The sequence below is a fragment of the Ochotona curzoniae genome, unplaced genomic scaffold, assembly GCF_017591425.1.
Source record: "Ochotona curzoniae isolate NIBS_2020 unplaced genomic scaffold, NIBS_Ocur_1.0 contig_3498, whole genome shotgun sequence".
Classification (NCBI taxonomy): domain Eukaryota; kingdom Metazoa; phylum Chordata; class Mammalia; order Lagomorpha; family Ochotonidae; genus Ochotona; species Ochotona curzoniae.
This window is the reverse complement of record NW_024465885.1, coordinates 19396463-19420361: the sequence shown is the minus strand read 5'-3', so window position 1 is coordinate 19420361 and position 23899 is coordinate 19396463. Positions and strand designations below refer to the sequence as shown.

The following is a 23899-nucleotide window of genomic DNA, read 5'->3' as shown; positions in this document are numbered from 1 at the left end:
CCACCATCTTCCACTGAAAGTTTCTCCTCTTCCTATTGTCTTAATATATTAATGGCATCACTCTCTACTTTGTTACTTAGTCCAGAAACCCAGAACTCCTTCCAAATACCTCTCCTTTGTTCCCTGAGTAAAATAAGTGTGTATGTGTTATTTCAGTGTAACTTTCCTGTTCCAGAAACTGAAAAGGCAGTTTTCTAAGTTAAATGTTTAAATAAAATATTCAGAAATGTATAAGAATCACATGCAATACACTTGCAGCATTTGATTTTTCCTTGAATCCTAGAATTCAGCTCCTGTTAGCTATAGACATTAGTTGCGTTCAAAGAGATCATTAAAAAAAAAAAAAAGTTTCCCTCTGAAAAGGAAAGCAAACATTCAAACACTGTGAAAAGTTTTCTCAATAATGACAAAAATGTTTATGAAAAACACTGTACAGGCCTGTTAGAGGAACTTGAGAGAACATGGGGAAATGTCTGATAACCCCTTCAACGACATTTTAATTATAATGTAATCTCCCCTCCCCGTCAATGAGTCCAATCTATTATAATATGAACAACAATCTGTTTGCTACAACACATTAAGGAATCCAAATATCTGGAACAGGTCATATCTCATTTGCTATTGCTGATTAAAACAAATAATGGAATAAGATGGCTTTTCATCTTGTTTTTTAATAATCTCTTCACTCATATTCCAGCTTATTTCAGGAATACAGCTAATACTTTAATACTTGAATAGCTATAATTTTCTAAGTTGTATGAATCATATAAAACTTAGTGTGAAATCTGTTTCTTTGGGTACTTTTCTAACAGTAATTTATAATTTCTCATTTGATAGTATTTTGTGCACTTTAATGAATATAATGAGATCATTTACATGCATATTGTGGCAGGACAAAATATGATTTCTTCAATTATAGAAATGGAAAATTCTTTGTTCACTATCCTAGATCATTCTATGCTCATGGACATCACTTACCCTTATTTCCTATCATTTTCAGTAAATTCTAACTATTATGATTAAAGGAGTTGACATTTGACCTAATTGATTAAAACATTAGTTCGAATGCTCATGTCCAATATCAGAAGACCTGGGTTACACTTCCCACCTCTTCCTGCTAACGTGCACCCTCAGAAGCACTTTGCTCCCTGCCACCCACATGGGAAGCATGGCTTGGATCCCTGGCTTCTTATTCCAGCCTGGCCCCGATTCAGTGAATGAACCAGTGGATGAGATCTCTTCCTGCTTGTTTGGCCAAATCTCTGCTTCCGCCTCAAGTTAAAATAGTTTCAAAGGATGTTTAACACTGTATGGGTGCCCTCAGCTGCTCAGACAAGAATGATGGGCAACAGATGTAGTGGAGCCCATCCTAGTTTCTTCTGTTTGGGCCCAGTGTCGGCAAACAGACCGTCTTTGCTTGCTTCTCACTTAAATTCTCAGCTCTTCATTTCTAAGCTTAAAAAAGATTTTTCCTACTCCTGTTGGTACACCATTTGTTCCTGTTTTCATATAAAGCAAAAATCTGGAAAATACAGATTATGCTTTATGAAAAAGATTTCACTGGAAGAGCAGTTTCTCTTTCTTTACCCAGTATATTTTTTAAACACAGATTATGCATAAAGAAAAAGATTTCACTGGAAGGGCAGTTTCTCTTTTTTTACCCAGTATATTTTTAAATGTGTTTAGTTGGCTGCTCAACCAAGTTCAAGGCATACTTTTATCCAACCCCTAATCTATCATTGCAAACAGAAACTTGCTGTTTTTCTCTACTGATAATCTATCATCTAACAGGAGTGAGGATGACTTCAACCGTAGGAGCAGAGTTCACACAAAGAGATTTATTAATTGGACTTCACAGAAGAAATATATTCAATTGATTCCTCTGAACAGGGGCCATGCTAATCTTCTCTGCATCATTCCAATTTCAGTGTATGTCTTGCCGAAGCCAGCCTCAATTTATTTCCTTCCTCTAGTTACACACCTTTGCTTTTTGAAAACACAGATAGCTATGATAGGAAGGAAAGAAAACATTTAAAATGAAGCAGAATGAATGGATGATTCCAAATTGTGCATCTATTCTCTAAGGGGTAGTTTCCAGAATATTGTTTTTAATGAGGAACAAATCATTATTTTCTGCATGGGAATAGGAGACAGAAGGATGTCCTGCCGAAGGACTCCCTCTCCTAAATGTCCTTATCCTTCTTTCATTATGCTATCTATTTTCCCAGGATAGCAACATTAATTTGACATGGTTGAATTATGCTACCTACTGTTTCCTGTACTGCACTTTCTGTGCCTCAGGCTGGGTTTCCCACTTGGGGGATAAGGGCCAGAAAGGCATTTCTAACTCCTGTACTATGAGAAGCAATTAAGCTACAAGTTGTTTAGCTGTAAGCAGTTAACCTCACAAACCTAATAGATTATTTGATTACAAGGAATGCTGAGAATGTTGACCTCTTTACGTAAAGATGCATGAAATTACAAAACCTGTGGGCTTTTCTTTTTTCTGTAGGACGGCAAGGGAAGGTGAGGGGCAGGGTTTATTAGACATTGAACTTACTCCATACTTTGGGATGTACATATAAACAAATAGGATAGCACTGTATAGCTCCATCACGGCTAAATTGTGATTCTATTGTCTTTGTGGTTACTAACTTCATGTTTTAGGTGAAGATTGCACCACTTTCTTATTGAAGTTGAACGAAAGCAGCATTTTTAAACCTTTTTTCCCCCTGTACTGAATTAAAAGCAAATAAACAGGCATTTCTGGACACTAATGAACCCAAAATAGTCTGTAATTAATTTGAAATTTGCTCGTACTTTCAAAATTAGCTAACACTGCAAATTACACTGACCATGATCAGGCCCTTAATAATAAGGCCTATTGTATGAAATGTAAGAGTCAGCAAAAACACAAATGAAAACCTTTCCACTTTAAACACTTCAACCAGAACAGAAAGTGAATAAAGCAGGATGAAGCTTGCATTTTTAAAATTCTCTCTTACAAAGCATAGTTAATAAATCACTTTAAAGTAGGCTTCTTTTTTAGTACATGTTTTTTGTTTGTTTTCAACATCAACTCATCAGAGGTATGAGAGCAAAGTTCTGCTTTTCCTCCTATTATCACAGTGATAAAATTCCAAGCAGTCTTAGTAGACCATCTAAATACTGGGGTAATAGATTTTTAAAAGCCTAATTATATTAGTGAAATCATAATTTGGAAAAGAAAATTACATTATTATTTAACAGAAAAACAAAATTTATTTTTTGCTGTTATTCTTTGCTGTACTATTTTGTTGCTATGTTATTTTGCTTAAATTTTTGTATTATATTGCAGATGAACAATTTTCTCATTCTGTTTCTATCTAAAAATTTCTGAATTATCTGATATCTTGACTACTAATGAAAAAGCTGTGGCAACTAAGTCAACATATTTTCATGATCAATTCCTCTACTTCTGGTGTTCACTATTTACAGATATTTAATAAAAGTTTCATGTATGAAGAGAACATTTGACTCAGTGGTTAGGGCTCAGTTCAGGACATCTGCATCCCATATCAGAATGCCTTGGGTTAAATCATGGGTCCCCTGGCTTTGGTTTGGTTCAGCCCTCCCTACTAAAGACCTTGGGAAAGTCAGTCTTTGTCTATCTATCTTTCTGTTTTACAAGTAAAACGAAAATCAATAAATACAAATTTTAAGAATTTTTTTTTTTAATTTTTGTGGCTGATGCATGTTTACTTCTAAGGAAATACAACCGGAGACTATTTTTTTGTAAAAAAAAAAAAAAAAAAAAAAACCGCCTGTTTTTTTTTGTTGTGTGGTTTTTGTTTTGTTTTGTTTTGTTTTGTTTGAAAGGCAGAGTCATGGAGAGAATGCAAGAGATCTTCCAAACGATGTAAATGGCATAATGGCATACTAGATTTGGACTAAATGATGCAAATGATATACTGGATCCCAGAACATCTTTTAATGTCATATTGGCTGGATTTAAATCTCATTTATCATAAAAATGAAAATGTCTATATCTACTTAATCCTTGTATTTTTGCGGGGAGGCGGGGGGATCCATTTAGAAGGGATAACACTTGACTTAGAGACAAAAGTTGTAAAAAAAAATAATCTATAAAACTGACTCAAGGAATGTGGACAAGAGACTTTTCTTCTATTTGTTAAAAATTCTGTTGTTAGCCAGTTTGCCTTGCATTTTTGGTGTCACTTCATCTGGACCTCCAGGCAGCTCTGAAACTCCTGATCAGTCTTTTTGTTGATCAATTCTCATGATTATTTGCTGCTTCATTCATGAAGGAATAATTTTCCCTCACTGAAACTCTTTTTTCTTGAATAGTTTTCAATGAAAAATGCGTTCAATATTTCCTCCTATCCTTTGAAAAATCTCACAATGAATTCACAATGACTTTCCCAAACCAAGCAAAACACATGCTTCCTCCAAATTCCAGATGCTTTACAACATCTGACAGCCAAACAGCTAAATTCATACTAATAAAAGATTTATTTTTCATCCTGAATTTTTTTCCTATAGCACATTGTTCCACGTATGATTGTTACACATACAGCCAATTATCTAAGCTAATGGAGACGAGCTGTGGGAAAGATAATTAAGAAGAGTCGATAATCAACCCTGCTATTAGTGCAGGTGTCAGCCAAGAGTCTGGTCTGAGACTTCTGGAAAGGCTTTGTGGGAAGAAGGCAGACTTGAAGTCACAAGATAGTTAAGGGGTAGCAGGGAAAAACCACTAACGAGGTGTGGGGGGAGCACAACTGGCGAAGAAAGAATATGTGAAAACAGATGATTACCTATTAATATGAATTTTATGGGCAATATGAAATTTGCTGCTCTGTTTAAGTTCAAGCTTGGAATATGTTATTAACGAGGTGAAATTGTACATTGAGTTTTTCTTTCCTATCCCACTGGATAAATTTTGAGGCCTATTCCTTGCCAACAGCCCTAGAATCAATCTTCAAATGTGCTTTTGTAATCAGGAACGGAAACAGCATAATCCATTTTGGGTTCAAGATATTCGAACACTTGATTTATTCAATCTAATAGTCTGAGCATGTACATAATTCAACATTTGTAGTTGGTTGATTGTGGATCGTCACCACTAATTTTGTTAGTTAAGAAATATGTCCTAAAATTATAACCAATTGTTTTTTAATCACTTTAGTTTTTTGCATTATGTCGAGCAAGTAGTCTATGTAAATGTGTGAGAGCATGCAGGCATATCCTTACTAATGCAGTGACTATTAAATGAAAGCCTATTACATGATTTTCTACCCTAATTAGCCTAATGTTCCGGTGATATTGTGGATGTGCTAGAAAACATCAGACTCTTTCTCTATGTAAAGACATAGTAAGCATTCCAGTATTGCACCTTAAGAATAGAATCAGAATCATGAACCAATGAAGCTAAAGAAATATTAAAATATATATGAGCAAGTAGTAAGAGTAGTCTATAAGTATTTTTTATAGTCACCTAAAAAATATAATAGTGGAAATTCTTGGCATTGCAGGATAGTTCATCAGTTTCCTCTACAGTAGCTACAAAGTTGGGAAAGAGTGGCAGCTTCAGACCTTTCAATTTATAACCATCTTCCCCATAGCTCCACACTATGGTCCCCTTTGGGCAATAAGACTCCAGGGTCTCCAGTATTTTTTCAGTTACTGATACCATCATGCTCTGACAGATAGCAAGTAATAAAATGACAAGTAAGAAATCATCTTTCATAATTCTTTAGAGAACAATCTAACTTCAAACTAACTTCCCTCACCGACCGTTCATGCCGTGGAAGCTAAGCTTTGCTGGATTCCTTTTCCTCATAGTGGAATCACTTCATATATTTTTCAGTAGATTAGCCTCTGGGGGACATTTTTTTGATTCAGAGCATCTTGTAAAATATAGTAGAGCCGATAAGCATTCTCGTGAAGGAGACATAAATATCCAACAAAACGATCTTGTTTTCCAATATTTCAAATGATACTAATTTCTTTCGATAAACATCTTGATTTTTCCCCCTACTGGTTAAGAAAGTCTACAATACTTGGAATCATGAGTGACTATATATAGTCCCATATGATTTATATAAAAATTGTAAAAATTTTTAATACCTTTGTATAGGATAGAGCTGAACACCCAGGAACATTAGATTGCACTTTACCAAGAAAGATCAATAATGTAATGAATTAATAAAAGTTAATATAAACAGTCAGTTTTAATTGGTTCACTATTAAGGTCAATAGGTATTATTAGCTTTCATTTTTATAAAATATTTCCATGTTAATGACTTCAAGATCTATTGTTTTGAGGATTTCCCTAGGCATATGAAACTAAGGTTGAAAGCAGTTAAGGGTGCTTAAATTCCTTTACAAGCCTATTATAAGCCAATATTCAATCAAAATGATTATTACTAGCCATTAAAAAATCCACTACGTATCCAGGGTAATAACTCTTGCATGTTATTACTGGGAATTCCTACAAAGCAAAAGGCTTTTGTGTTGCTGTTTGCAAAGGCTGCTTAATTTATTTGACATCCTTGGGAAAAAAAAAAAAGAATCTGTTCAACTAGAAAAAAAAAAGCAGCGAAGCAGTTTTGTCCCCATTATCTCTGAACAAGAAGTGTCAAAAAGCTTCAGGCTAGAATTAACATGAGATAGGCTATTACGGTTGTAAGAGCATTTAGCAGCCTTCCCTACTGACTTGGGGTGATAATATATACAGCCCCTGTGTAATCCGTCTCCTCTGCTGCCTCTGTCCCCCCTCCTTTTCCACTAATATGCATGCCTTATTATAAATCATGATAAGAGGTAAACAGCAGTATTTTACTACTAAAGTGACACCAATGGTTGGAGTTTTACCTTTGGCAAAATCATATGAAAAAAAAAATCACACTTTTTGTAGTATTGTTTGCTAAAAGAGAAACCAAACAGTGAAATTCCATGACTTACACTTTAGAAACTAAGCTTTCTGGTATCCTTTAATTGGAGAAGATATTTTAATATTGTTAATTCTCACAGGCAAGGAATCAAAATGATATTTAGATTATGATACGATACCTTAGGAAATAAAATACAGTTGTTTCAGTAAGTGCTGGAGAATTCATCTTTCTGATTCAGAATATTCATAATGATATCTACTTAATATGGAATTTAGCCCAAAGCATATTTGCATATTTAAACCAAGACAGTCTCTTCCTGGAAACTCATGAAACAGAAAGAATCAGAAGTGATGTCTGACCATTTTTAGTTCCTGAGTTTCTCCAGATATTCCTAGTTAAATTTCCATCAAAATTGTATCACTCCCTTAAAATTAAAGATATAAAAATTAATGAGTACATATCATTCAATATTTTCTGAATATTAGACATCACAGAATCCAACCAATTTTATTAGTTCATAAAAAGTTAACATAAGGCAGAATTTATATTTTCTACAGATATTCGTTTACCATATTATTTTCAACATCAGCACGATGGAGAGTTAGGGCTGTATAATCCTTGGTTATGAAGGGCCTGCTGAGTGCATTGTCTGATGGCTTCTATTTTGATCTGTCTCCTTCCTTACCTCTCTCACACACACAAACACACGTATACATTGTTAGTTATGACAACCAAAAATGTTGTGGGGCAACTTGATTTTCTTGGAGAACTACTGTTGTAAGTGGAAGAAGTAACCTCAATTTTACAATATTATAATTACACCATTAACAATTGGGAGAGAAATGGCAATATTTAATTTAAGAAAGTAATACATATACCATCTACAGTAAGATAGAAGTGGGCTTCTCATGTATTTCCCACACACATTCTAATAAATCAAGTTTTTTGACAAGTACATTGAAAAACATGCAGTCTGAGTATAATACAAATGATTAATTATCATTTTCTTTGTTCAATCTGCCATAACAAAATATCATAAAGTAGATGATTTAAACAAGAGAAATTTTAATTCCTCCTGTTTCTGAAGGCTGGAAGTGCAAGTTAAGTATTGTATGGTTGTGGTCTGCTGAGGGCTCATCTGCTGTCCTATACGATCCCTTTCCCGCTGAGTGCACAAGTGAACCCCTTCACATGAGCAGGAGGTGGGAGTGCTGAGATAGCGGACTAGTAAGTCTTCCTGTTAGGTCTTCAATCTATGAGGAACTTCTCTGATGAAGTTATTTAGCCCTAATCGCTTTCCGATTAATACTCTAAATACTGACAGATTAGGGGCTAGGATTTCAATAAATAATTTTTGTAGGATTTTTTTTTTAATTTGAAAAACAATTTTACAGAGAGAAGGAGAGACAAAGGAAGATTTTTCTTACTTACTTGCTGTTTCACTCCCCAAATAGCTACAAGCACAGGAACTGGGTGGGTCCGAAGATGGAATCCAACAGCCAAAACTTCTTCCAGGTCTCTCACGTGGGTTCAGGGAAGCGAGCATCCGGGCAGTCATCCACTGCTTTTCTAGACACAATAGCAGGAAACTAATTTGGAAGTAGTAGAACAGTTGAGACTCAAACCCATAAACAGAGGCTTAACTGATTATGCCATGGTGCTGGGTCCTCAACAAAAGAATTTTGAGGAATACAATATTCAGTTCATAACAACCATTAAGTTTCTACATAGATATTGGATGTTGATTGACTAATGAAAGAAAATTTTTGGTTTCTACCTTCCTGGAAAAGAAGAGAAATTATTATCACTCTTTGTATATTACATACATCTTCACCTTTTGTTCAAGTTAGGTATTAAAACTCCTTGATATTTTATTATATGATTAATTTTATATCATACTGAGTTTTAAATCAGCATGTTTGGCTTTTTATTCATATGTATATATAATAGGAAGAAACTATAAAAATCACAAAAACTTTTATTTAAAAAAATACATAGAATCCAAGAATTGTGGGACATAGTGTTTTACATGTTCCTACAAAACCAATCTATGGTTAAAAGCCTCGGTGAGATTATTTTTAGGCATAGTGACTCTGGTGGCAAAAAGCGAGGCAGAGACCCTTGGAGTGAGAATTGAGTTTTCTGAAGAATCATTTCACTGCCACAGTTGGGTCTACTTTGGGATCCATGAGGTTTTACACCTAAGATTTTTGTGTTTTTATATTTCATAATGTGATGAAGGAGTTTCAGTTACATACATCTGTTATGAGTCATGAATGCAATGCTTTTGTACTACAGATAAATGAGATAGCCTTACCTCTCAGATAACTCTCAAGTAGTCAAAGTCTAAAGGAGATTCAGATCTGTAAACAAATTGCACAACACAATATGGTAAGCAATAAATGACATACAGGAGCAGAGTTCTATACGAACATAGACAATGAAATAATTAACTGTGCCTAGGGAAATTGGGGAAGATTTTGTGCTAAGTTGCATTTATATTGAATGAGGAAGCATGGTATGGGCTCACATTGCTACATATTAGTTATCACATGGTAAATTAGCTTTGAAGAAAACCAACAAATGCAGATATTTAGTTTAAGTTTTCACGTAGTTCTCTATTTTTTTTTTTAATTTGGTTGGTTGTTTAAGACAGAGATATGAACCTAATACCTTTTTACCCAGAACTTTGTCTGACATTGTGAGAGTTGCTCTAGATATTTGCTTAAAGTTCAACTATGCATTTTGCCATTGAAATAAGCCTTTTAAAAGTAAGGCAATTAAAGGCAGGGAGCAAGAAGGCTTTATAAAAAAGAAAGTAATAAAATGTCATGCAAATGCTGATGGAGTACATTGTGCAAATTGATGCTGGATAAAATTCTTAAATATGGTCTTAGTATCAGGCACAAAAACATGAAAGAATTTACTCAAAAATGATTCCCAATCATCAGTGATTGACCACGAATAGAATAACCAATGCTGGAGTAAGGTGATGGCATTGTCATAAACTCCAGACATGACCTGAGACAAAAGCTTGCTGCTTCAGTGTAGCAGCAATATGCACACTCCAACACCAGGAGTTAAACTGCTGCTGCTCCAGGTCCCAGTAAGAACATGAGATCAGCATTTGGCTTAGTATACCCGTGTTGCAGGTGTCATTGCATTCTTAACAATCATTTTCTTCTGTTAATATAGTATCCAGAGATTTACAAGAAGTAAAAATTCAAATTATTTAAAACTCCTACATACGTAACTATTTATGACTTAACTTGGGAGTTTTCTCGTTCCTAGCAAAACTTTTTCAAGAGGGAACATGGAAAACATCAAAACTGAAGCTTCTGGTTGTCATACAATCAACTTTTGGGTTGTATTTCTTGATATCTCTCAACACTGAATGTTTTCTTTAACCTCAGCTAACAATTTGATTATTAACCCTGCCCTTTCTAACAACTTCATGCTGAAATCACTTCAAATGGTCATGTCAGCTGTATTCTGAATTCTCTCCCTTTTTCATTTTTCTATACATCTTCAATATCATTTATTATCTTCATGCTTTTATGTTTTGACTCCTTATTCCTAGAGGGCTTTGAAATGCTAGTTCTCCGTCCCTCTGCCTTTTTTTCCTTCGGTTTCATGCATGTTGCTTAAAAGAGTTTATTTCAACAAAGCTAATGACTCTAGTTTCTTAACTTCCCTGAATGCCAAGCTGTATTTGCAGGTGTGTACTGAAGGGTTTTACTCAAATGTCTCAGATAGATATATACAAACACAAGCAAATATTTATATGTATGTATAGGAATGCATCCTTATATGTTATATAAATATATATTAATATACTCACATATATCTTCACATACATAAACATGAATGAACAAATTCACATATATGTCATATATCAGAATCTGTAAATAGTATATGTATGTAAATAACATGAATGTATATAAATATTATATGTGATATGTTACATATATTTTATATATGTATGCCTATAAATATGTTTATATTAATATATAATATATTTGATACATATTTTGTGTTATGTTATATATGATATACATATATATGAAAACATGAATTGGTGTTCCTCCTTCAAATCTGCCTCCTCCTGCATATTTTATCCCAATATCTCTTTTTATTATACTCCAATTCTAAGTTTAAACTCACCATAACTGCAATGAAATATTTAATTCAACTTTTTTTCATACTAAAAAGATTGTATTTATTCTAAAATGGCTATATTACCTTTTTCTTTCTTAAGTCATGCAAGGACTATATTCTAGGTAAAATGTTTCTAAGATCGTTCATTAGAAATATAGAATTTAAAAACAATAGAAGCATCTAAGAATTTAACATATCAATTTAGAGTCAATATGAAATTCCTCATAAAATGAAAAGCCTAAATACATAAATATTATTTTTAAATAGTATTATTAACCATAACAGGTTGAAATACCTAAAGTCTGAAAGCATATTTTTACCATTTATCTTTTCTTCATGTTCAACATCAGCATACTAGAATATAAAATAGCTTAGAGTGGTATTTTACTCCCAGTTTATCTTCCACAAAATTATGTTCTCAGAAAACAAAGATTGACACCACAACAAGAAATTTACTTAATGTTATGAAATTTCACATATATAAATTATACATCTTCATGTGTATTTTTCTATAATAAAAAATAAAATAAAGGATTCTAAATCCAAGGAAAATGTGAACAGTGATTCCTACGATGGTCATCTTTTCATAATTACAAATAACATAGTCTGGTTCTGGACTAGTTCTCTAAGTTCCTCTGCCATGTGTTTTCTGTCTTCTGATCCTCCCATTATTATGTGGTTTTTTTTTTAAGATTTAGTTTATTTTTATTGGAAAGGCAGGTATACAGAGAGGAGGAAACAGAGAGGAAGATCCTCCACCCGATGATTCACTCCCCAAGCGATCATAATGGCCTCAGCAGCCCCTATCTGAAGCCAGGAACCTGAAGCCTCCTCCGGGTCTCCAACACAGGTACACAGTCCCAAGGCCCCGGGCCCTCCTCAAATGCCCTCAAGGCCGCAGTAGGGAACTGGATGGGAAGCAGGGGCGAAGGGATTAGAACCAGTGACCATATGGGAACCAGGCCCTCCCCTGGTGAGGACTTTAGCCATTAGGCTACTGCTCCAGGCCCTCACATGTTTTGCATGACATTTCGTCACCACTGAATCTGTCTATATTGTTCCCTCACCCAAAATATGTTTTTTTGATTATTTTGTCTAATCTTACTTATGATTCAATTTCTAATCTCTCCTTTGTTAAGTTTACGCAGAGTTTCCCAGGATAAATGTTTGGTACACAGTCCAATAATGCTAGTCCATATGCACCTTTACCACAGTACTTATCACCTTCTATTATAGCTGATCACTTGATCATGTGATTTTTCTCCCCAGCAAGACTGTGAACACCTCCATGGCAAAATTGTGACTTAAATTCTTATTATTTAACACAGGGCAAGACTGTGACTGATTGACCTCTGTATTCCTCTTACTTAATAGGAATCTTAGACTGATTTTCTGCTTATTATGAGTTGCATTTGGATGTCTTCTTGAGGGTAAAAGTTAAAAAAAAAAGGTGACAAACTGATGATTCATTGACAATGAATAAGAAGAAATGCGAAAAATGAAAGCATAAAAACTACAGTATTTTGTTTAATCTAAGAGGCCATCAATTCTCACAGGTAACATGAATTTATTTTGCTTTAAAAAGGTCTGTCAGTTAACCTATAACATACTATTTTCCAAAAACATACATACATAATTTATGTACTTATAGTTATTTATATGTTTACACATAATGATTTATTTATTTGTTTGTTTATTATATGAATCTTTAAACAGTTGTTTGGGGCAGGAGTCGGACACAGCAGTTAAACTGTTAGTTGGTATGCTTGTATTCTGGGAGAGATTGTGTTGGAGTCTGAGCTCCACTTCTGATTTATCTTCCTAATTATATGAATCCTGGTATCAGCAGCTGATGTTTGAATGTTTAGGCCCTTACCTCTCATGTGAAAGAGAGAGACTGAGTTCCAGTCCTAGCTTTGGCTGACCAAGACCAGCTATTGCAAAGTTTTGGTTAGTGAACTGGTGGATGAGCTATCTGGTTCTATGTTCTTCAAATAAATAATGAACAAAATATTTAAATGAGGAACTCCTTTAAATTAAATTGGATGCATTAACGCTTCTAACTGTAATTCAGATGAAAATATGAGTGAATTTCAAAAATCTTGCAGAAAAAAAGATGAGAAGTTCATTTTGGTGCAAAAGACTTGAGATCATGTAGGTGTTTGTCCACAAGGAATGTTTCCGTGAATGCTGTGAAAACACATTCTGTAGGCAAAATCTATAACCTTGGAAAGGTAACAGTGCTTTCTAGATGTCCACTTCAATTGATTCTGGAATTCCTATATTACACTCACATTGAGTCACACCTTACAAATCTCTTTGATTCACTCATTAATTATCATATTTTCTCAATGCTGATCACTCCCCGTGCTTCCATCTGCTGATTTTACATCACTTCACTGTTTTGTTCAAGTTCTTCATCTGGATTTTGGCCTCCATTGTATAGATTTTGATATCCCACACTATGTCAATCTTATTAGAAGATATCAACAGATAGCTTCCCATAAGTTACAATTAATATATATTTTTAAAGATTTATTTATTTTGATTACAAAGTCAGATATACAGAGAGGAGGAGAGACAGAGAGGAAGATGTTCCGTCTGATGGTTCACTAACCAAGTGAGCGTATATTTTTAAACGAGCCCAAAAAGTTTTGTTGATTTAAAACTGTTGGATGTGAGGTGCATTTACCCTAGTGATTAAGATGCTCTGTTCTGCCGCAGAATATCTGGCTTCAATTCCCAGCTCCAGGTTCTTGCCAATGTAGATGCTGGGAGACAACCATGATGGCCCGAGTACCTGGATTCTGGCCATCCCTGTGGTGATGTTCTGCACTCCCGGTTTAGGCTATGGTTCGTCTCCAGAGATTGGAAAACGAACTCATGAGTCAGAGCGCTCTCTCTCTCTCTCTCTCATACACACACACACACACACTTTCTCCCTCCCCCCTCTCCCTGGTTTTATTTTTCTATCTCTATAATAAGTAAGTAGAAAAATAAATTAACAGCTGTTCGGGTTTGGTAAACTTGTTTCTAAACACAACTGATGTAGGTCTACCAAGATGAAAAAGAAAATATTGACTCCTTTTAAATAGTGACCCCGGGTGTCTTTTCAGATAATTATACACAATCTATGAGCCCAGTTACTGCATTTGTATTTGCTTCTGTTCGTGTGTTAATGAGTATTTGTGCATACACAGAGTAATGTTTTAGAAGGGATGCTCTTCTGAAGTGTTACAAGGTTAAAACTTCAATATGGAGGAAATGTTCTGCCATTATCAATTATGCATAGCTTTACATGACAGCATTGTCTCTGTGCATTCACATACGTGATCGTGATCATTCCAGTGGCTGTAGCATTTACAGGACAAGAGTTCTGCAAAAAGTTCCAGGATTCCTCAACTTATCCTGTTGGACTAAACTTGAATTTACTGTAACCCCAACTGAATGAAGTGTTGCTGTATGGAATCATTCACTAATCAGTTAACTGAAAGTTTACTAATCCTGTAGTACAACTGAATTGATCACAAAGGCTTCTTCAATGTCTTCAAACTCATGAATCAATTTTGCAGTAATTTCTTTTTACTTCAGCTACATCATTCGTTATGTGACAGCCAAGTTTTCCTAACAAAATCTCAATGATAAACGTGAGTATCTTCTATGAACAGATCCTCTTAAAGGTTTGGCTGTGGTTTTTTGGTTTTTGGTCTTGTTTGTTTTTGTTTTTAGAGTTGGGCAAGAAATTAGGAAGTTGTATCTTTCTCTCTTCTGATGAATACCTGCTTCATTATTATCAGATTTATACCCCCACTGCTCTTGCCAGGCCCCTTTGAGGGCAAAATAACTTATTATTTCAATGTATAATCACAGAGCAATTTCTTTGATGACATTTTCAACAATACACATAGCTCAATTTAAGTGACAATGTGAATAGCCACGATGAAGTTCCCATATGTGTTGAAAGTAGCAATTATATCAAAATTTAGCCAGAAATGATTTAAGTTGCCATCAGCTATTAAAATGTTAGAAAAAAAAAGTGCCTCATAAAGAGACAAGTATTGCTTATTGCTAGGGAATTCAGCAACAAAAACATTATAAAGTTTTTTTTTTCTTCCTCTCAACTCACAGTTCTCTGCCAGTCCAGTTCTCTTTCAGGTGACTTTGCTCCCTATACCAAAGGGAATCAAGTTTTATAAGTAAACTACCGAAGTACCTGTCCTTTGCCACAACACACACTATGCCCTTTTTCCTACACTCACATGTCAGAAGCAAAGTTATTTATTTATTTACTTTGTTTGTCTACAAGATGAAATTCTTTTATCTTTGACTAACCTGTGTTTATGGATAGACTGATCTATGACTGTGATGTAAGAATAGTTTGGTAAATAAGGGCTCTGAATTTTTCATCTTCATCTCCACTGGGGTTTTGCTTGTGCTAGAAAGATGCCCATGGACTGTGTAGTATTCCATGGAGTTGATGTACCAACATTTCTTTATGCATTCCTCTTTCAATAGGGATCTAGATTGTTTCCATGTCTCCACTATTGTAGATTGTGCTGCCATAAATATAGGGTAGAAGGCCACTTTCTCATTAGCAGATTTTACTTCCTTTGGGTATATTACCGGGGGCGGGAGGGATAACAGGGTCATATAGTAGATCAATTTTCAGTTGTCTTAGCATTCGTTCTCCATACAGACTTCCATAGTGGCTGCATTAGCCTACACTCCCATCAAAAATGGAGTAGATTACCTTTTATTCCCCACATGCATGCCAGCAGGTGTTAGTAGATTTCAGATGAATTTCTATCATTTGCAACAAAATGGTCCCTACTAGACACGTTATGCTCAATCAAATAAGCCATTCCCAAAAGGATAAATATCATATATTCTCTCTGATATAAGGCAACATTAATACAAAATACAATACATATATATAAACATACATTGATATATATAACATATACAAATGTAAAGGTAAGCAGGTATATGCATATATTCTCATAGATGAACTATATGATGGAGACTAGCATATCAGAAAGTGAATATAAGTTGCAGTATTATCTCTACTCTGTAATAAAAGGACAACTCAATGAAGCTATTAAATATATTTTGTCAGCATAATATTACGTTTTCCAGCATTTTCTATACTACAATGTTATGATACATTTAAATAGCGGAATGTTGGACTTGTGATTCTTGCTGCAGACCTATGCTATTGTAATAATACAAGATAAAATGCTAGCAGGGTGAAAATGGGAAGGAAGGATGGGAGGGAGGTGGAGAGGGGAATCACTATACCTACACAATTGTAGGCAATGGCTGAACCCACTGTGCCACAGCATCTGCCCCTGTACCTACAAAATTGTATCATAGAAAATAATAATAACAATCTTAAAAAGATGTCTATGGAGAAGACACATTTTCTGTTTCTTTGGCTCACTTCCCTTAAGGTATTCATTGTTAATAATGAGGTGTTTACCTTTTAAAAATTATGTTAAAAAATATCCAGATATTCCAAACAATTGAGCAAAACTCTAAACAACAGGATTGGTTGCCTGCACTGAAAAGTACTCTACTAACCTGGAACCTGTGCGAATCAGAGAAATGATAAGAGAAGAAAGAGAAAATAACAGATGATAAAAGGACATCCATTTAAAACTAATGGCGTATGCAATTAAAGCAACTGTGGATAAGAGCTAAGAGAGTTTATTTTCTTCATAAGCTATGCACTTATTTGGGTTTGACAATTAACAGTGTTCCCGCTGGGTTTGGCAGTGTGGCGTAGTGCATAAAATCATTGCTTGTGATGTCTGCATTGCATATGGGCACTGGTTTGAGTCCAGGGTGCCCGACTTCTGATGCAGCTCCCTGATACTATGTCTGGGAATGCAGCACACAATAGTTCAAGTCCTCGGACACCTGCACCCACGGAGGAGACCTGGATGAAACATAATCCAAGTTCACACTGGCCCATCTTCAACCATTACTCATTTACAGAGTAGACTAGTAGATGGCAGGTCCCTCTCTCTTTTTTCTCTTACTCTCTCCCTTTTTCATTCTCTCTCTGTAACCATGCCTGCCTGCCAAATAAATAAATAGACCTTTAAAAAATGTTTTTAGTGTTAGCATTCCATCAGAAATTATGCAGTATTAAGGGGAACTTTTAAGTTTCTTGGAAACAATCTAATCTCTTCATTTCAGCCTCAAAAGTTTGAAGTGTATTCTGTACTCGTCTCCATTTTCTTCTCATTCTTTCCTCCTTAGCTCAATGTGTTTTGACCTTCTGCCCCTACTCAAATGAAAATGCATTTCTGAAGGTCACCAATGATAATCAAAAAACAAAATGGCCTTTCTCTGCTTTATACTCTTCATCCACTCTGCATCACTCTAACAGTTTTGACTAACCATCCTTGAAATTCTCTTTCTTTCTGAATTTCCAAACACCAAACAATGCACATAAAATACTTACTTGGGTTTTTTTTGTTGGTGTTTTTTTTTTTTGGTGAGAAACTCAAATTTTGCAGAGTCTGGGCTGGGGGTGGGAGGCAGTAAAAGAAAGCAGTAATTTTGAAAGCAAGATTATCCCGGAAATTCGCACAATGGGAGGCATTTGGAAGCACACAACTCTGCAACTCTGTACTTCCAAAAACATTTTCTTCCACGGATGGTAAGGGGTCACGATGGAAAGTTATTTATCAGGCAGTCAATGGTCTACATATTTTCTCAAGCATAAAGAGAAGAAAATGAACATGCTCGCTTAGCTTTTTCTTGTGTGGCAAAGGATTACCACACTTTATTAGCTAGAAGTCTTCAACCAAGGGATTTATTGATTCATAATATTTATTTTCCATATCTGGGAATAGCCACTATGTAAGCAAAAGTGGGTGTTAAGTGGCCATGTTTGTACTATGAATACACTATTTAGAATATACCTGAATATACAGCGATAAACAGTTTACCAAAATTAGACTTATAAATTTGGTATCCTTAGAATTTTATATTTATAAGGGAGACATGCACACAAAACATTGCTGCTTATTTAACTTGTGCCATATTAATAAATTTCAATATTTGAAGAAGAGTTTATCACATCTGTTACGTTTACCCTAGTCCTTGATCTTCAGTTATAGTATATTGCTCAATCTTTTAATTAAAGATGTAATCCAGTATTAAATACAACATAAAATCTCCAAGAAATTACCATTAACTGATCCCTCATGTAAAATACCAAACACACCGTAGGATCAGGATGTGGCTTTTTTCCTTTGTTGTTCCACGTGGAATTTGGGATGTGCATAAATGTAAATAACCTGAAATTTTTGATACATAAGTATTGTTGGAATATGTTTCTGTCTTTACGTTAAACATGATTCTCTTAGCGCATCATTAGACTATTCAACCCTCGTATTTTGCCTCTTAACCATTTGTTCTCCTTATTGTCTCGACTCAGCGTGGTTGTGTTTTCAGTTGATTTTCATTGCCTGTATTTTACAACTCACCTGTGAATTAGCAAAATATGATCCTGCATACTGTGCAGATGGTGAAAGGAAGGTATAACGCTGTTTGAAAGTGGATAGCAGAGTTGGCGCCAGAATTTATGGTTCCCAAAACCTCATGCAAAGCATCATGCTCTATATCTTTGTCTTCTCTTTCATGTTTGTGAACAAAAGGCTGAACATAATTCCAATCTCAAATATGAGTGCCAACCACATCTTCTGAATGGGCTTCAGTCTTTCATTTTAATGGGAACATAAAGAATATTCAAACACACAGAGATATTATTGAAATATCCTGGAAAGATGCATCAGTTTCCCAAGCTTAGTCACAAACAAAAAATCAATTCAGTCATATGCCATCTTATGTTTTCATTATTAATCTATAGATACTGTTTCAATATAAATTTTAGAAGATTTCACAGCATAATATTTTCAATGTTATACTTAAATTCAATGCCTTTCTTGTGTGATTTCTTATATAAGTCATTTTAGCAAAGCAGCACAGTTCTCTGGTAGGAAAAAAAAAAGTGTATTGTTTAGAAAATTTAATTCCACATGCCAGGTTTGGAAAACTTAGTCTGTTCTGTATAAGAAACTTGAAAATTCAAATTTCACTTACTTTGCTACCAATAAAGAATGGAAGATCAGAAAGAATAAAAAAAAAAGTATTGATACACTTTCTATATTATTTCTTTTTTAGTATTCATTTTATTTTTATTGGAAAGTCAGATATCCAGAGGAGGAGGAGAGACAGAAAGGAAGATCTTTTGTCCATTGATTCACTCCCCAAACAGTTGCAATGGCTGGAGCTGTGCCGATCTCAAGCCAGGAGCCCAGAGCCTCTTCTGGGTCTCCCATGTGGGTGCAGGGTCCCAAAATTTTGTGCCATCCTCAATGACTGCTCTCCCAGGCCATAAGCAGGAAGCTGGATGAGAAGTCAGGCCAAAGGGATAGAACCAGTGTCCATATGGGATTCTGGCACATTCAAGGCGAGGACTTTAGCCCTAGGCTATTGTGCCAGGCCCACTTTCTATATTATTTCTGAAGCAATTGCCCATCAACACCTATTTTCCTTACTGAAAACTAAGCACTGAAAGCTATTGTCTTCAATGAGTATGTATTTTCCCCCTACTTCCAGGACCAATTTTAGAATGACTAAGTTAGCTGAATACACCAGTAATATCTCACAACTAATTTTCAGAATGTAGAAATCAAAATAAACCTTTGCCATATTTGTCATCTATAGGATATCTAAAATTACGATGCTTTAAGGTTTTCAAAAATTGGATTTTTCTGTCAATTAACAAAGCACAAAGGCCAACCTAATTCATGATTCCCATCAGTCATTAGGACAGCAGTGTCAAACCCCTAGGTGATATTGCTTTCTTCATTCAGTTCCTCTAGCTTGATGTCAGTCCACCAAGCACAACTCCTGGGCTCTCATGTTCTCAGATGAGCAAACTAAAGTCAAATGACTTTTCTTAGATCACAAGACATGACAAGAACAGGGTCTGGTAGCCTTGAACCCCTGTGGAGTTAACCAAAACTACTGAACCACACGTACTAACTTCCCAGGTAATTGCTTTCTCAGATATCAAATATTGGGTCAACTTTTGTTATCATATGTATTTAGCATAACCCCTCCTTCTTTTTCTCTCTTCCTTTTCTTCTTTTAAATAGGCAGGAGGAAACCACTGTTCTCTACTCAGTGTTCCTGGTAATTATCTTCAAGGAAACCAGAATACAAATTTAAAGTACTCATTAACATGCTGATTGGAAATTACTCTCAGAGGGCTGGAAGAGACCCCCAGAGATCATCTGATGCAGCCCCTGACTCTAGGCGTGTTTCACCTAAACTGTCTTGGGCAGATGGGAGGCACTGTTTGTGACCCCCTGAGGACACAGTCCATAGCACTCCCTTGGTAGCACCACCCTGGGCTCGGATCTGCTTTCTCACATAATAGGCTATATAAAAAAACACAGAGAAGAATATGATCTCCTTTTTAAATGTCAGAAATTCCTAAAATGAGTAAAATGACCATAATAAGCACTTGCATTCATTTAAATTCTTATCTGACCCTCGTTTCTATGTTGGAAAAGTCTTCTTGGTCAATATACATTCTATTGAAATGAAACTTTCTGAAATTTACCTTTAATTTTTAAAGCAAATTTTAGAGATATTTATTCTGTCCATAATTTTAGTTGAGTTGAAATGTTTGCCTTATTTTTCCTCTGCAATGTACAATGTGTCCTGTGAATATACTAGTACTTTCACTCAACCTTTGCCATCCAATCACAACCAGTATAACATCTGACTATATTTGAGGGAGAAAGAACAGTTTCTAAAGTTTTATGCAGTTGTATGTACATGATTGTTTCAAGTGAGTCACCTTCATCTCTAATTTCCTTGCAACTATGTCTAAAACTTCATAACTTCAATTTCTACTTTAGTGTTTCTAAAACTTTCATCATCTCTGCCCAATTAACACTTCATCTCCATAAATAATTTTTAGTCTTCATTAGAGTTAGTATATATTGACAAAGATATCAGTCATTTCTCTTCCCAATGTTCACACAGAATGGAAGAAAAATATTTCCTGAGGGGAAAAAAAGTCTTAGCCAAAATGTACCTGGTAGTATGAGAAGACGTTTGCATAAAGTATTAATTCAAAAGTGGCCTCAAAGAGCGACGTGTATAAAGGTGATGGGGAACTTTCATCACTTCTTCATGTGTCACAATCTCCAAATGTACCGGTAACACTTGCAGATATCTGACGGATTGTCTTCCAGAGCTTCGCTCCTTTATTAAAACAGCTCCCTAGTCCTGGACATGCGCTTTCTAATGGCTGAATCATCTGGGTTTCCAGCTGTAGATCTGCTCATCAAGTCTCCCGTGCCACAATTCTCTATTATGGGTGCTGATAGAACTGTTTTTAAAATGAAGAACTCATCAATAGATGACGTCTGTTATCCCTTTAACCCTTGGAATTCTGACAGACGTGCAAGGACAAATGAATGGCTGAAAATGATCTCTGAGGAATACTGTCTACTTTTATCTAGTTTTTCTTTCTTGCAATAAACATTAGTGGTATTATGCAGGAATGATTTCTTATAGTTTTTGCTTAGTGTAAACTGAATACAGGTTGGATATAACAATTGTTAATTGACCCTGCAGACCATACATACACAAGAGCAGGGGTTTGCTGCAGCACTGATGGTGCTACTTGGGGTGTTCGTGTGCTATCCTAGAAGTCCTGTGTTCATTATGGCTTTGCTTCCCCATCAGTTCAATGCAAATGTGCCAGCTGGGGGAGCAGCAGCTGAAGGACAACTCACTGAATTCTAAGGTCTGAACTTTTGTCTGGCCCAGTCATAGCCATGACAGATATTTGCAATTCTTTCTCTTTTTCATCCTTTTTCCATCTCCCCCATTGAAAATTTTTTATAGATATCTTAAAAACACAAAAGAGAAAGAAGGCCTGGAGCAACAGCCTAGTGCCTAAAGTCCTCACCTTGAACATGTCAGAATCCTATATGGGCACTGGTTCTAATTCTGGCAGCCCCACTTCCCATCCAGCACCCTGACTGTTGCCTGGGAAAGCAGTTGAAGATGACACAAAGCCTTGGGACCCTGCACCCGCATGGGAGACCTGGAGGAAGTTCCTGGCTCCTGGCTTTGGACTGGCGCAGCTCCAGCCATTGCAACTGCTTGGGGAGTAAATCATTGGACGGAAGATCTTCCTCTCTGTCTCTCCTCTTCCTCTGTATATTTAACTTTCCAATCAAAACTAAAGTAAATCTTTAAAAAAAAATAGCAGAAAAGAGAAAGAAAAACAGAAAATACTTTAAAAACAGAAACGAAAAAGTTATTAAAATGCTTTAAATATGTTGATGATCAGCATTATGAATTTGACTTGAATTCAAAATTTAATATTAATTACATCAAATGTCTATTTTATATCAATGCATTATCTATAGAGCAGAATTTGGAATGAAGCATTAAATCCATTTTGTTTCAATGAAAAACTCCATGTCAGTATTTGTCCAAAAGGTTTTTATTCCATTTTCTGGAAGTCTATCAGGCTTAATGCCGCTATTAAATGAAGTTGGATAGGTGAATAATTTGGACATATCTGTGATGTACAGAGTAGCAAAATATAGCCTATTCTTGTCACCAGGAGAGTATCCTATTCAAGCATATGAGAAATACTAAAAGCAAGCTTTAACTGGCTAAACCCCAGCTATGTTATCCAGGGTCAATGAATTCATATTTATCAATTTTGTCTCATGTGTTGTAGACACAATATTGTCATTCAGAGATGTACACAGACTATTCTTGGGATGTGGTATTATATTTAATGGTAAGAAGAAATTCAGAAGTCAAAAAGAGATTTGAAGATGTATGCGTTCCCTTCAAAGATGGAAGCGTCCATAGAATGCAGAAGAATTCCTGGACGTCTCTGCCGTTGGGAAGAGTAGGAGCCGATTGGCCCCAGAAGGATCACAGTCCTGGCAAAACATTCATTTTAGCTTAGTGAGACCAAGTCTGTACTTTTGACTTACATGATCACAACATTAAAAAGCTGGGTGTTTTACATCATGCTTGTAGTTATCTGGCAGCAACAGGAAACTGAAGCAGCGAGCCTCTGTGGAAAAGCAAAGGAAGCGTTTCAAGAGAGAGGTAAGGACAAACAATGGAATGCCTCCTTTAAAGCATTACCCTGCTTCAACTAAACTCGAACGTGACATCCCAAACTCTTCACATCTTCAAATACAGCTACTCTTGCCATAAAAACTGTTTTAACCCATGGAATCTTTTTAGACAGTACAAACTTGATACTGTGAGCTACAAATATAATCTTCTCAGTACAGATGTTTGGTGGTTAGCTGGCGCTGGTGGTTAGATTACTCTTCATTTGGTGGAGACTCTTAACACTATTTTATATTTCCTTATGTTATACATAGACTAGGCCATCACTAAATGTGCATCATCGTAAAGACCTTTTAAAATAGTCTTATGTAGAGAGCAATGCACAACTGGTGGTAGATATGTATTAACAATATTGTAACAAGCCGGCAGCTAAGGTGTTTTTGAGTGATTATCTTAAATTTTTAGAATATAAATGTAATATTCAATGTAGTGTTTATGAGTTACTAATACAAAAGTAATGTTCATATTTTCAATTTTCACCCAATGTGCAAATACATATTTAATTTTGAACTTTGAAAAATAATATAGTATTCTCTCACAGTGTGAATATCACCTGTATATTTGAACATTACTTACATTACTGCTATGTCTATCATTAATTTCAGACCTATACATTTTAAGCATTCTTATATTTCTTA

At 35.3% G+C, this 23899-nt stretch overlaps 1 pseudogene; it reads right to left on the bottom strand.

Annotated features, from left to right (window-relative positions):
• Positions 1–1859: 1859 nt before the first annotated feature.
• On the bottom strand, positions 1860–1950 carry LOC121156984 (annotated as a pseudogene).
• Positions 1951–23899: the final 21949 nt, after the last annotated feature.